The following is a 13,683-nucleotide window of genomic DNA, read 5'->3' on the forward strand; positions in this document are numbered from 1 at the left end:
GTTAGGTAGCATCAAGCATACATTATCACCGTATCCCATTTAAAAAAGTAACAAGATATATGCAGTCAGTTACGTAAAATCATGTAGTGAAACTTAAGACGAAGAATGGGTCACCATATGATTAGTTGATCTTGCCATTCCCTAGTTGTGCCTCTATAAGGAAAGGCAAATATTTGCGCCATTTTTAATGCAGACGCTTTGACCAAAGAAGGATAACAGAATCGATACTTTTGGTAAGCACCACTCGGTCTATTTAAATAAATAGAATTAGCACTTCTTGCATCCATTACTAACTTCCTCTAACTGAAGTATGCAAATAACAAACCTAGTCATCTATTTTATTGATGTCATTGAATGTTGCACTCGAATCAAATCAAAATAAAAAGCCATTAAATAAATCCCACTGACTTGAAACTTGTACTCTTACTTCAGCGCATCTTCTTCATTCAAGCAAATACTTTCAACTTAAATTCATCATTAGAGCAAGAAAATTATATTCAAGAATAGATTAGACACTTCCTGACCGTAAGGAATAGTTTTCCTTTGTCAAGTAAGACAGTTTAAACATTATATGATGTTTTGTCGTATTGTTATAAATTTAGACATGTCTTCAAAAAGTATCCCCCACTCTATAACACCAACGATACTAATCTAATCAGCCATTTCATTTGAAGGATTTCATTAATTTTAGTACAGCACATTCTACAAACGGTCACATTTTTGCAATAAATCACTTTATAATTACAACATTTTCCATTTTTATTTTACGTCTCGTTATCAGCTAAATTGATAAAAAAAAGGGTCTTATAGAAATTTATTACGTTCCACCTGATAGTTAATATTTTAAAAACGTAACTCAATTCTAATTATTAATCATGTTATTTTCACATTTGTTATTTACCATATCAAATTAGCGTCCAATTTAACGTGCATGTTTTTACTTAAATGTGTCGGTTACATTTCTTATAAGATAGTCCTTTTGTAATATTTTCATTAATGTGGTGTGTTATATACTTTCATGTCAGAAAAAGGAAACCCTTGGTCGGTTTTTTAAACGAAGCTTATGGTTGGCGCTAAGATGACCATTTTTATGGTTCTATTTCGTGGGAATAATTAAACCTCTATTTTAATTAAATCGAAAGTAGTCTTGTTACAGGTATCCGTTCTGATACGTTTAACATTAGCCTAATGATCAAGGTACACTTGCTATAATGTTTAAGTGTCCTAAACCGAAAAATTAATAACGAACCTGCAACAGGCATATTCGTCTGAGATGGATTCGTAAGGTAAATTACACCTCTGTTCCACGTATTAATTATTGAATACAATCGGCATTCTGTACATGTCTGCTCAGTATAATATAAGTTAATATTTAATGGTGGAGGACTATCGAGAAACAGCTGAAGTAATGTGACATGACATGGAGCACCATCACACGTAGGAATGCAGACCGTCTGCAGTGGCGGTCTCTGTCTAGCCTCTAGTCTACCTAAGGCACAACGATGAATGATTGAGAGCGTTTGTTTCGAAAATGTTCTGTACATATATACTTTGTGACCTACAGTGGCGTGTACCATGTTCTCAGGCGATAGCAACAAATGCAATATTGTATTTATACTTTATTTTTTATTCATACTTTCCACAACATTTTGTTACGAATGATAACGAAATTCTACATTACTATTGTAGCTGGAAGATAACCATACAGAAAATTGCGATAAAACTATATTTATCTACAAGTGTTACAACAATACCGATCTGCAATTGATCTTTACATTGAAAAGAGAGCAAGTTTGAACCCAGTGTTCCAAAGTGCTCTTTTCCAATGCAAGCATCAGCCGAACCCAGCAATATGCTATTCACCGCGATCGTCATAGTTAGAAATAGAAAAGCCTTGTCCCGGTTTGTCCTACACTCTGACTGGAATCGCTTCTTTATGCAATGCAGAACAAAGATCATTTGTTCCACCAGGGGTCACTATTTACATAATCATGGTATTGCCAATATACTTTCAGGTAATAAATACAGACGGAAAGCTATACAAATAACTGTGGCGTTACCATAATTGGGCAAACAAATAATGTATAAATATTTTATTCGGGATAGATTATAATGACAATAAGCATAAAGATTTGTCACTTGTAATGACCATAATAGACAATGTAAAAATAATAGAATTATTACAATTAGCCTTCGTGTTTTCTTATCCAACATCCAAACTAAAAGGTCAGTAAAAACAATAATTAGTGAACAGGAAATACACAGTGTACTTGAAAATCTTTTTCAAATAAACGCACGCGTACACATATACGCACAAACATAAGGAAGCAGGGTTAACTTGGTGTATTGTGCCTCAGGTAATCTAAAATAATCTCGAGACAAGCGTATGTATAACAGGCAAACATATCAATCTGTTAAACTGCGAGCTTGTAAATGAAGGAAGATGATCACGTTTATGGATGGAAAAAAGGAAGAAGTTTATGATTACAAACTTTAACAAACCAATACCTATCATTAACAATACAACATATTTATTTTAATGTTTGAAAAAATAGCATGCTTTAAATGTAGCAATACACCTTTAAAAACGCATCCCGCATTCCAGTCTTAGGACAAACTTTAACATCCATTTAATACATGCAAGGCATATACTTATTCATAATTGGTAGAAAGAAGTAGAGTTATGAGGATTACTAATGGATATCCGGAGATATGTACATAATGTATTTCTCTTTAATCTATTATGTCGAGAGACAAATCCTGTCTTTGTCGCCGGAACTTTTGAGGATACGTTTCTAGTCATGAAGCACGGCAAAAAGTTAACAGAGTAATGGTACTGCGTCAACCTACTATTGATTTTTCCCTCTCCAGACAGCTACATAGCTGTACTAAAAGTCAGGCATACATGATTTTAACAGTATATCAATTTTAGATCAATTTATTCGATCAATTTTCTTCCTGACGAGATAAAAATTCGTTTTAATCACCTAGAAGTACCATCAGTAGCACTTTCTGTAACAAACACATCATTGGAAAATACAGTACATTAAATTAAACTTACTTTTAAAAATATTCATAGATTAAGTGGGTGTAGTTCAACGTTATTTCTCTATTTGTTTGACGAACATCGTGGCCTCCATTCCCTTACAGTCTTACCTTGATCAGAAAACAGATGTTACGATTACCTTGATCAACGAACATGTGTTATGAATGAGTCAGTACCTTAAGAATACAATCGCTAATAGAATGTTTCAGAGAAGCAATATTTTTGCGTCATATTTAATTAACAATTAAAAAAACGAGATTACATTTTCTATATTTTGAAGTTTGATATGATGCATCCGATTTAACACCACATATGCTGTCTGAACATTATACATGCATGCTTGTTTGTGTTTGGTTTGATCTTTTAAGGTGCAGCAACACGAGTAGCATATTTAGTGCCGAGGTACTTGGAGTAAAGTACCTTGCCCAAGGACGCACCACGGTAGTTGATCAAGGCTGGTCAGCATGATAAGATTCGAATTCACACCCATTCGGTCGTGATGCTACTTTGTAAAAGTATGGTTACATTAGTGGAACTATGAACTTTTCACTTACAGTTTAATGTCTCTTATATATCTGGCTTTTCTTTCAAGGGCTAGAAAAACCAACACTGTTCACGTGGGACGTTCAAAATTTCGGAGAATATGAATCTTTTGCAAGTTAAATTTTTTAACACACACACAGACACACAAACAGACACACGCACACACACACACACACACACACACACACACACACATTAAGACTATACTGTGGTCATTGCTAAATAGCAATGTAGAGGAGAGTCATGATGACTTGGTAAAAGTATACGGTGAAGCGCCCATAGAATATTCAACAAGATCCTCACGTTCAGTTCCAAAGGAAAAAGCTGCCGTAAAATTATACCTCGACGCCGACCTCAGACATTCAGCAGAAGAGACGGCAAAGACCACTGCCATTCATTCTTTGTCGATAAAATGATTTTACGGAAAAAATACACCTCAAGAAAGGATGTGTGTTATGTGTGCCACGCGTTCTATCGGACGGGTTGAAGAAGTGCCGAATCTAAATTGTCGATGAGATACAAGATATGTTATTCTTCTGACAATGGGTGGCTAATGAGAGCATTACTAGTAACGATACGTAGATTAATTACTTTAACCAAAGCACGAAGATTGAAAAATGTGGATGGATGAAAATGCCGAGACCCAAAGAACTTCATAAAACAGTACTTCAAAGCTGACTTTGGATGCCATGCTCTTCAATCATATATATATATATATATATATATATATATATATATATATATATATATATATATATATATATATATATATGCCACGGTTGCTTATTAGTGGGGAGAGTATTTTGGCTAATGTGATCGTCAATGTTCTACAGTTATATAATCTTTCTTAATACCACGTAACATCTGATATCGGGAATGATATTGCTATTTACCAGAAATCCTTGATTTGGTGTGAAATATTTACAGATCTCAGACATCGGTGTCTCTCATTTCGAGGGATCAAACAATACTAATGTCTGGAGACTGGTGATGAAACTGCTAATAGGGTTAAAGCAAATGTCAAGACCTGTAGCAAGTTTTGTAACTCACATTGTACTTAGTACCCAGGAGAATGCACAGGGCTCGTATCATTGCTTACAACTGACCCGTCATTCATGTAATATAAAAGAACTACGTAAGAGGACACATCTCTCTTTGCTAGCGCGACCCATTTAAGAATAAATAAGGTTATTTCAAGCTACATTTCGCGTAGCGTAATAAATTTGGTACCGTTGTTTAGCTCATGCATTCGACTTTGTATTCGTTTCCAAAGGTTGGCTTACTATTATACCTTCAAGGAATGTCATACCATTTTCCCATGCTACTGCTCGACGTGGCCGTGATCGCGCCCGCTTTGTATGCGAGAACAACGCGCTGAATGGAATACTAACTTCTCATTGGCCTAATGAAATAATTTATAAATAAATGCAGGACGTCATTTTCTTTTAACCAATGAGAGGACAGTATTCCATTCAGCAGGATCTCACTTGCAACTGTAAGCAACGATACTAGCCCCTGTGGGAGAATGCAGTTCGTATAGTATGCTACTATATACAGTAAGTCCAGATAACTAGAAGCTTTAATGGAATTAGAAAGTATTATGTCGAACAAAACATAGTCATTTAAAATTCATTACTTCTCCCTATTCTCGAGGTTTCCATCAATTTCACGTCATGAAATTAGATCATTATCGGCTGAAACGAAATTACAATCGCACCAGGAACATTAGAGATTTCCATCGAGAGAAATAACTCAGAACGTCCAAATCATCCATGCAAAATGCCTTTCGATAATGGAATTGGAAGGTATTTTAGACAGAGATGTAATTAAATGGTAAATATTTACATTGATACTTGAATTTATTTGAAATGGATTTCGATTTAAATGCTAATTTGGTGCTAATAATGAGGCAATGTCTATTCATGGGATATGATTTATCTGTTCTGCGACATTATTAGGTTCGTTTGAATATCATTTTGTTCGGTTCACGCAAAGGAATATAGTAGATCACAAGAATGCGTCTCACTCACAGTTAAAGCTATCAATGAAATTCCTTTATATGAAAACAGTGGAACAAAGATAAATGAAACATAAAATTTGACTTGAATATAACTTCAGGCAATATGGACATTGTTATTCTGCTGAAGCTACATGCGGTTGAGTATCAACAGTTAAGGGGTATAAAATCTATGCGAGCTTCCTTTTGTAACTCGCTTTGAGAAACTTCGAGAGCATGCAACTGTTAAATATCGATTCGAAACAGGGTCTTCTATTTATTGTATTACATCATGTCTTTCTGTCCGTCTGTATGCACATACCTCATGGTTGATCGATCAATCAGAGAACTTGTCGAAAATCTCTTCACCCTAACCGATGCATAAATAAGCAATTCACATGAGAGTCTATACGCTTATTCTTGTAATGAGATATATTTGCTCTAGAAAGGAAATAATTAGCCCATTGTTTGGCTGAAACTCGCCCAGTATGTGGAGCTGAGTTGAGTTCTCAATGACAGAATATAGACTAATATCATCTATTATACTGAAATCATGTCATGTTTGGAACGTCATCTGTCTTGTTTTATGATTAACTTTCAGGAAATGAGCTATGCAGCATGAGTATATGAAAACGTTAATAAAGTATCAAAACGTTAGCGGACTAATTATCAGTCAGTTGTATTCACAAGTATCGAAGCGATTCTTTCAAGTGGAATTCCAGTTAAGAAATATTTACGTTTATTCTCAGTGAATGAACACGGTCCGTGTTGATGGGAAATCATGAAGAAAAATCCGTAGAAACAGAATTACAAATAAAAAAAAAATTAAAATTCATTTCTACATACTGTATGTCAAGCTATGTAAACACTTAAGATGTTTTGAATAGGCAGTTTTGCAATATATGTACGAATTCGAAAGAAATTGTCGGCATTACAAATCAGACATCGATCATGAAACAATTCGCAATTGCATTAACTGTTAGCTTATCAGAAATTATGATGGAACATTGGTATTATGTCGAAACATTACGAGCATTTGGTCAGCATGTAGTGTTGTTTATCCATTTACGATAAGAGGACATATTAAATAATATTGATTTGTCTCACCGTCAATCAAACATTAAATATGCAGTTGTGAGGTTTTTTAATTTCATCGGGCATGTATATAAAGTCTTTTAAGTTATGAAACAGTTATTAGGTGACTGAAAGTTGTACTATTCAAGGCGAAGGTGCGAATAGATGCAAAAAGCATGTGTTCCATCTGGAGCATTTGGACCTTCTTATTATTCTGCCGTCTTATTAATACATTTTAATTTTATTTATTTTTTCTAAATTATTGAGTGTTGTCGTGTATAGATCAAATACAATGATAAAAAATTGCTCCGGAGGAAGGAATTGTAAGCATTGGGAGGTTTCAAGCATATTGAGCAAAACTAATTAGGCAAATATCGATAAAATAATAGTCACATCCAGCCAAACGACCCCTGTTTTACGACTACGCCAATGAAACAGTAACAAATTCACATAATTGTTTCCTTTAGTAAACAGTATAACTAATTACTAAGGCGTCGCCGGTAATTAGACTTTCTTTCTAAAGTAGCTCTACTAGTGGAAGTTTACTGAACTATTTACTTACCAAAGAGAGAAAATTTTCCATCGGAGTTCAGAAGATGTTTGTTCAAGAAATCCTTCAAAAATCCAATGAATAGCGCCATCTAGCGTAGAGAACAGAAATCCATTTTAATCCAGATTAAATGTACTGTCAACAAAAGACGATGGTGGGCACATCACAGTCGAAAGAATATCCAAATCATTTTTTGCTCTGATGCAATCATCTTGAAAAAAAGATTTGGTCATGATACCTGTTTTGGAAATTAGTTCGATATTCACCTAGAAAAAGGTGCAAATCAGCACTCGGCTATCAGTCGAGTCAGTCATATGAAGAAGCAAATATACAAATAGAAAAGGCCTATCGTGAATGTGAAACAGTTTGCTTTGGTTAATTAACGTCGGATGATAAAGGTTGAGCGCAGCATACGGAGTGACAGTGTATCAGTGAATCGGCTTTAGATTTACCCTCATCCAACCAATCACAATTCATCGGTTTGATGTGTTGCGGTGTATATTGGTCAGAAGCAAGGCATAGGCTTCAGTTTCATACAGTATTATTAAGAGCAAAGACAGAATCTTAAAGCTCAAACAAGCTGATATGCTAGGGAGAGCTAGGGGGTGTCAACAAAGGAATCTTAGACTGACTATACAGTAGAGTATAGTGCGTTTTATGTCAGTGTTCAGCAAATGCTAAGCTGTTTTAAACTCGTTGCTTGCACTCGCTGCCGACCGCTCCGGTGGCCAAAGTGGTTAGAGCGTCCGCCTCGGATGCGGGAGGCTGTGGGGTCGAATCCCGGCCGAGTCATACCAAAGACTTATGAAAATGGTACTAACAGCTGTCTCGCTTGGCGTTTAGAGTGACAGTGTATCACATTAGCATTAAGATGTTAGTGTTAGGACTGGTAGGCCTGGTGTCAGGATAATGTGACTGGGTGGGACATCATGCTACATGTCTGCGGCATGATGCCCCAGTGCTAGACATCACTATAAACTGCCACACTGCGGACATCATAGCGATATGACTGAAACATTGTTAAGGCCACAATAAAAATCATAATCTCTCTCTCTCTCTCCCACCCACCCACCCACACACACACACACTCTCTCTCTCGCTGCGAAGCCTTCTCATTAATTCCAACCAATGCAACATCTGCATTAAATTACCTAACCAACTTTTCCTCTTATCCAAACGAAACAGATTGCCAGAGACACTTCATCGAACAATATGACTATTGGAGCAAGAAATAAAATTTCCAAAATGAAAGGTCAAAGAAGTGTCATTTGAACCATTGCCATATATTTCTTTACACGTATAGCTCTATGATAAAATGCTAGATGAATGTAAACATAAAAAAGACAATTCCTGTAAACAAGCCCCTCCTAAAAAAAAACATTGATACACAATCCTATGTATGCGTACTAAGTCATACGTAAAATGAATGTGAAATCAAGTGTTTCGTGTAATATTTTGAAATAAAACTCCTATACGAAGGAGAAAGTAACAATGAATATATGGCGGAGCAGCAGAGGGGGCGAACAGACCAAAACAGTTTTACAAGTAACCCCTTCCAGGAAACTATTCCTCGATAGAGGGCTTATTTCGACGAAATAAACCCTTCTATTCAGAATACAGGACAAAAAAAAATGTCCCAAAAAATTCGGAGAGTCTCTCCTCGAGAAATTTTTCGAATTTCCAGGGGAAAATGCAATACATTTCCGCTGGCAACTTGGTTTACTTCAATAAATCTGAAACAGTTTCCGTGGCGGGGTCGTTATTGAAAAATCCATGGGGTGGGTCCAGCCCCCCCTGCTGCTCTACGAAATGAGTTTCCAAGGAAAAACATTTTTATGTTGCAAATAGTGTATCAAGTCCAATACGGTATCTTGTTCTGGGATCGTGTAAATTTATTGTCACAAATCCGTGCTGGTTTCTTTGAGCGCGACTAAAGAAATTCTTAAACTTATTAATATCCATATCGCCGCTACACCAGGTTTGATGAATATTTCTCAGCGTATGAACATCAACTCCATTGAATATCGCAAGAAGATTACAGTTATCCCTGATTACTTTTGGTATTTGTGTGTAACGTTGAGTAACATAAATGACATCGGTGTTTTTATGACGACCCCGGGAAAATATTCTTGCAGGATTTTTTTGCTTGTCCAGCATCACATCATCATACACTACTAGGTTATTTATTTCCCCGTTAAGGTCTTCAACGCTGGGAGCTTCTTCGATATCAGTGATAAATTCAACTACTTCCTCGCCGTCTTCACTCAGCGCTTTTGCACTCTCATTAAAATCTTTTATAACATTATAGCATCGCTGATCATCTACAGATGGTGCTACCAAATACAGCTTATCCCACTTCATCCACTTCATTATCATGTTCAACAGCAGTTGCGTTTTACCCGATCCTGACGGTCCTATGATGATCATTCTGATAGAGTTTGGTAGCACTGAATTATGCTTAACTGGCTCCTTTCTTCGCGTCGCAGAAAAATCTGTAATTTCCATTTGTATATAAGGAATAATAATTATGGATTTATATTGTGTGAAGTGTAAGGCACGAACCCCTACGAATGATCTAACAACCATTACAACAAAAAATAACAGACAAGCACTTTCTGGTAAGTGTACGCGATGTGGCACAAAAAAATTTAGATTTCAAAAAAAAAGCGAGAATTTAGCGGAGGTGACATTGCAGCCAAACTTGGAAAGCTCCCCGGAACTCCCTGGGCAAAGTATCCCGGAGAAAAGCATCTCCCAGGATACAATTACTGCGGTCCAGGGACACGACTAGATATCAGACTTGATGAACAATCTAAACCAAAACCGGGAGAGTATCCGATAAACGCTATCGACGCAGCGTGTCACATACATGATGTTGCTTATCGAAGTAAAGATCTACAAGACAGGCATATCGCGGATGTGAAATTAATTCATGCACTAAGCGCCATAAAAAATAAATCATTTAAGGAGTCACTCGCTAATTGGTTAGTAAGATCAGCGATGAAATCTAAATTAGCATTAGGCGCTGGATAATTAATAACAATGGAAGCATTTCCAATGCAAGCGATTTATTATTCCCCAATCGGATACTGGAGAGGTAACTCAGCAATTAATAAACTCGCCAACGCGGCATCAGTAACACGCGAGGTTGCCAAAAAATGGCTGTCAAAACAAGCAATATGGCAAATCTACTTACCACCACCTCGACAAATCAACTTTGCACATTTTGATGTTAGTGTGCCCAATGAAGTTCATCAGGCTGACATACTATTTCTGCCTCATGATACTGTCCGTAGAAAAACATACAAATACGCGCTAACAGTAGTTGATGTTGCTAGTAGATACAAAGAAGCAGAACCGTTAGCGACTAAAACAGCCACTGAAGTTGCCTCTGCGTTTAAACGAATTTATCAGCGAGGACCTCTAAGCTGGCCCCGATTATTACAAGTTGATCCTGGTAAAGAATTTCAGGGCGCGGTATCATCACTGACAAAGCAGCATAACGTTGTTATACGACGAGGGCATACTGAAATTCATCGGGATCAGGCAATTGTTGAGCGATTTAATAGAACACTCGCTGAGAGATTATTCGGATACCAGTACGCGAGGGAATTCATTTACGATACGAGATCTCGTGAATGGGTTGCAAGACTGCCAAACGTGATAGCCGCGCTGAATAATGAAATTACCAGAACAACAAACATGAGACCTGTAAATGCAATCACAAAAAAATATATACCCCGCGTCAGTGAACGCGGACATGTTTCAACGCAGCCAGGGACGCTAGCGTCCCCACTGCTGGGTAATGTCACCGTTAGGTATTTATACGAACCAGGCGAACTAGAAGGAGGAAAAAAAAGAGCAACCGATCCCACATGGAGTGTTACTACACATAAGATATCCAGCATAACAAGATCAACTGGGAGAAACGCAATCTACAGATTAGATTCAACTGCTCCTCAGCGTGGATTCACACGCGAGCAACTTCAGGTGATTCCCACGGATACACAATTACCACCCCGATCACTAAAGTGATTCGCACTAAAGTGATTCAATCATTTAAATAATTGCAGCAACCCCCCTGCGTCGGTTACACTCAAGACAGGTCAACATCACATTTTCACGTGTATGACCAAGGCTACTATCTATTCTATCTACGGTAAATTGTCTTGGGTCGTTTTTCGAATACTGCCACAGCAATAAACAATTACAACTCGCACAGTGATTATTCTGCTGTTGTTGTAATTGTATTACAAATTCAACATCCAAACTTTGTTTGGGATCAAACTCTCTACCATTTTTTTTGTCGCTCTGTTTGTAACCGGCTAATTTCTTTCTTATTGTATCATCAGCGATTGATCTGTTGATGCTGTCGTTGATAACATCATCTAATACAATTCTTTGTAACTGAGCTATCCTTCTTACTCTTGACACGGCTAAATAAACTAAATTTGACCACTCGATGCGATCATCAACAATCCAAACTGTTGTATCTGAAATAGTTAGTCCCTGCGAACTGTGGATGGTCATAGCGTATCCTAGCGTCCACGGGGATTTGCTCATTTTCAGTGCCTGTTCAACAGCATCAACATCAACTGTGACAATATCATTTAATACTAAATTCTGTTTCTCCGGACCCGACGCAGATACGCGCGTTGGAATATCAACATCAATATTCTGCAATCGCGTATCAGCTGGTCTATAACACAACGGCACTGGCAACATGGGAAATTTCTTCTGATGTAACTGAAATAACCGCTGCTGAAGTGTGTCCCTGACTATCTTTCTACTTGCCACTATGAGATCACTTGGTTTCCACGTTTCCCAAAAGTCGCTCAGCTCCGTCTGTGGAATTATTTCACGCATTATCTCACACTGGACTTTATTGGTTTGTAGCCTGATCAGTGTCTTAAACTCTTTCAGCGTTTCATCGAGTGCTCTGTGATCGTTAGTTATTTCCTCATAATAATCTACAAAAGTTTTCAGCCACTCGTGTGGAGATTCACCTGTAAATGGCGGTGGTTGACCATGATCGCCGCACATCACCACTGCGGTATTTTTCTTTAGCAACCAATCCAGAAACTGTTTTAATATATCTAACGGCACAGTGTCTATCTCATCCCAGATTATTTTCTCGGGAATATATTTCGTCCCCATTCGTTCAGGTGTCCACGTGCCGCCGCTGTATTTGAAAAAACTGTGATACGTGCAAGCGTTAACATCCCGTTGTCTCATCTCCCTGGCAAGTCTGTGTGTGGGAGTCAGCACGACCAAGTCAGAACCGCGAAATAATTCAATCGCCCGAGTTGTCTTACCAGAACCACCAGGGCCGTTCAGATAAACTGTTTTGTGTCTTGTAACAGGATCGTGCACCGGCGGAGACAACGAAACCGTCGAAGACATTTCTGCGCTGCGATACTCATCCACGATTTCAACGTCAGCTGATTCACAATATCCTTGTAACATTTCATTCTTTATTCTCCACGAGCCCCACGATGGATCATCCGATATAACATTATCCAACAGCGCTGAGTGTTTTTTATCAATATAAAATGAATCCGTTGCAACTCTCACTGCGACAACAGGGAATCTATTAATCATCGACAACAAATTTATGGATACATAAGCTAGCATCGAAGATCTCAAATGTGTGTACTGAGATGATTCTCCGTCGATATAACTAAAAACAGTCCCTAGTTTTTCCCCGTTTGACAGAAACACATCTTCGCGGTTACAGAACATGTTGTTCGTGGCTGCATCAGCGACAACAAGATCCAATTCAGTCTTGTCCATGATTAATCGACTGTGATGTTGTTTATGATCATACGCTCCACCTTGAGTGAATTTCCCTATTATTCTTCGTCCTAGATCTTTTGCTGTGCTTTCGTCATTTCTGAGTTTGTTTTTAAGTACTTCAGGAGCTTTCTTGATGATAGCGTCGATAGAAGTTTCCGGATGTTCTCGTGACCAATCTTCGATGACTTCTTCTAACGTAACCCGCGTTGGAGTTGGCAACCAAACTTCGGTTTGACGACAATAACATATAATCGCTTCGCTGACCGTCAGCGACAACAGTATTCGACTGTCAAGCATGTATCGCAATAACACTATCGGTGCCCATCGCTTCTCAACGAAATGTCTGCCAAACCAAACATAACACACAGGATGTAAATCCTTAGCGAATTTAAACGACGACACACAAGCAAATCCGGTCAAGTCAAAATCAGGCAATGGTCCGTTTACAGCAACTCTTGTCATCGAGTTTGTAACGTGGCCAAACCGTTTAAAATATTCGCTGCATTCTCCACGCCCAAGGAAACTTCCTGGATAACACGCCGTCATGTCCACGGATATCATACCGCGGTGATCATATCGAGTATTCCACAAACCGCCGTGTCCGTATTCAACACAGCTCTGTTGGATATCCCCAAGGAAACTTTTCGGAGTTGGTCTCCATGAATTTCGTTCCCGGGC

The 13,683-nt window shown here is 37.9% G+C and overlaps 1 long non-coding RNA gene across 2 annotated transcripts in view; it reads right to left on the reverse strand.

Moving 5' to 3' along the window:
- The window catches only part of LOC149805227 (uncharacterized), a 124,398-nt gene extending 116,786 nt beyond the window's left edge, over window positions 1-7,612 (reverse strand). For both annotated transcript variants that reach the window (XR_016418359.1, XR_016418365.1), the window contains exon 1: window positions 7,222-7,612. This is a non-coding gene — a long non-coding RNA (uncharacterized LOC149805227). The remainder of the gene's footprint in view (window positions 1-7,221) is intronic.
- Between the last annotated feature and the right edge of the window lie 6,071 nt (window positions 7,613-13,683).

This window comes from Sinohyriopsis cumingii, chromosome 2, assembly GCF_028554795.1.
Source record: "Sinohyriopsis cumingii isolate HCF-2022 chromosome 2, ASM2855479v2, whole genome shotgun sequence".
Lineage (NCBI taxonomy): Eukaryota > Metazoa > Mollusca > Bivalvia > Unionida > Unionidae > Sinohyriopsis > Sinohyriopsis cumingii.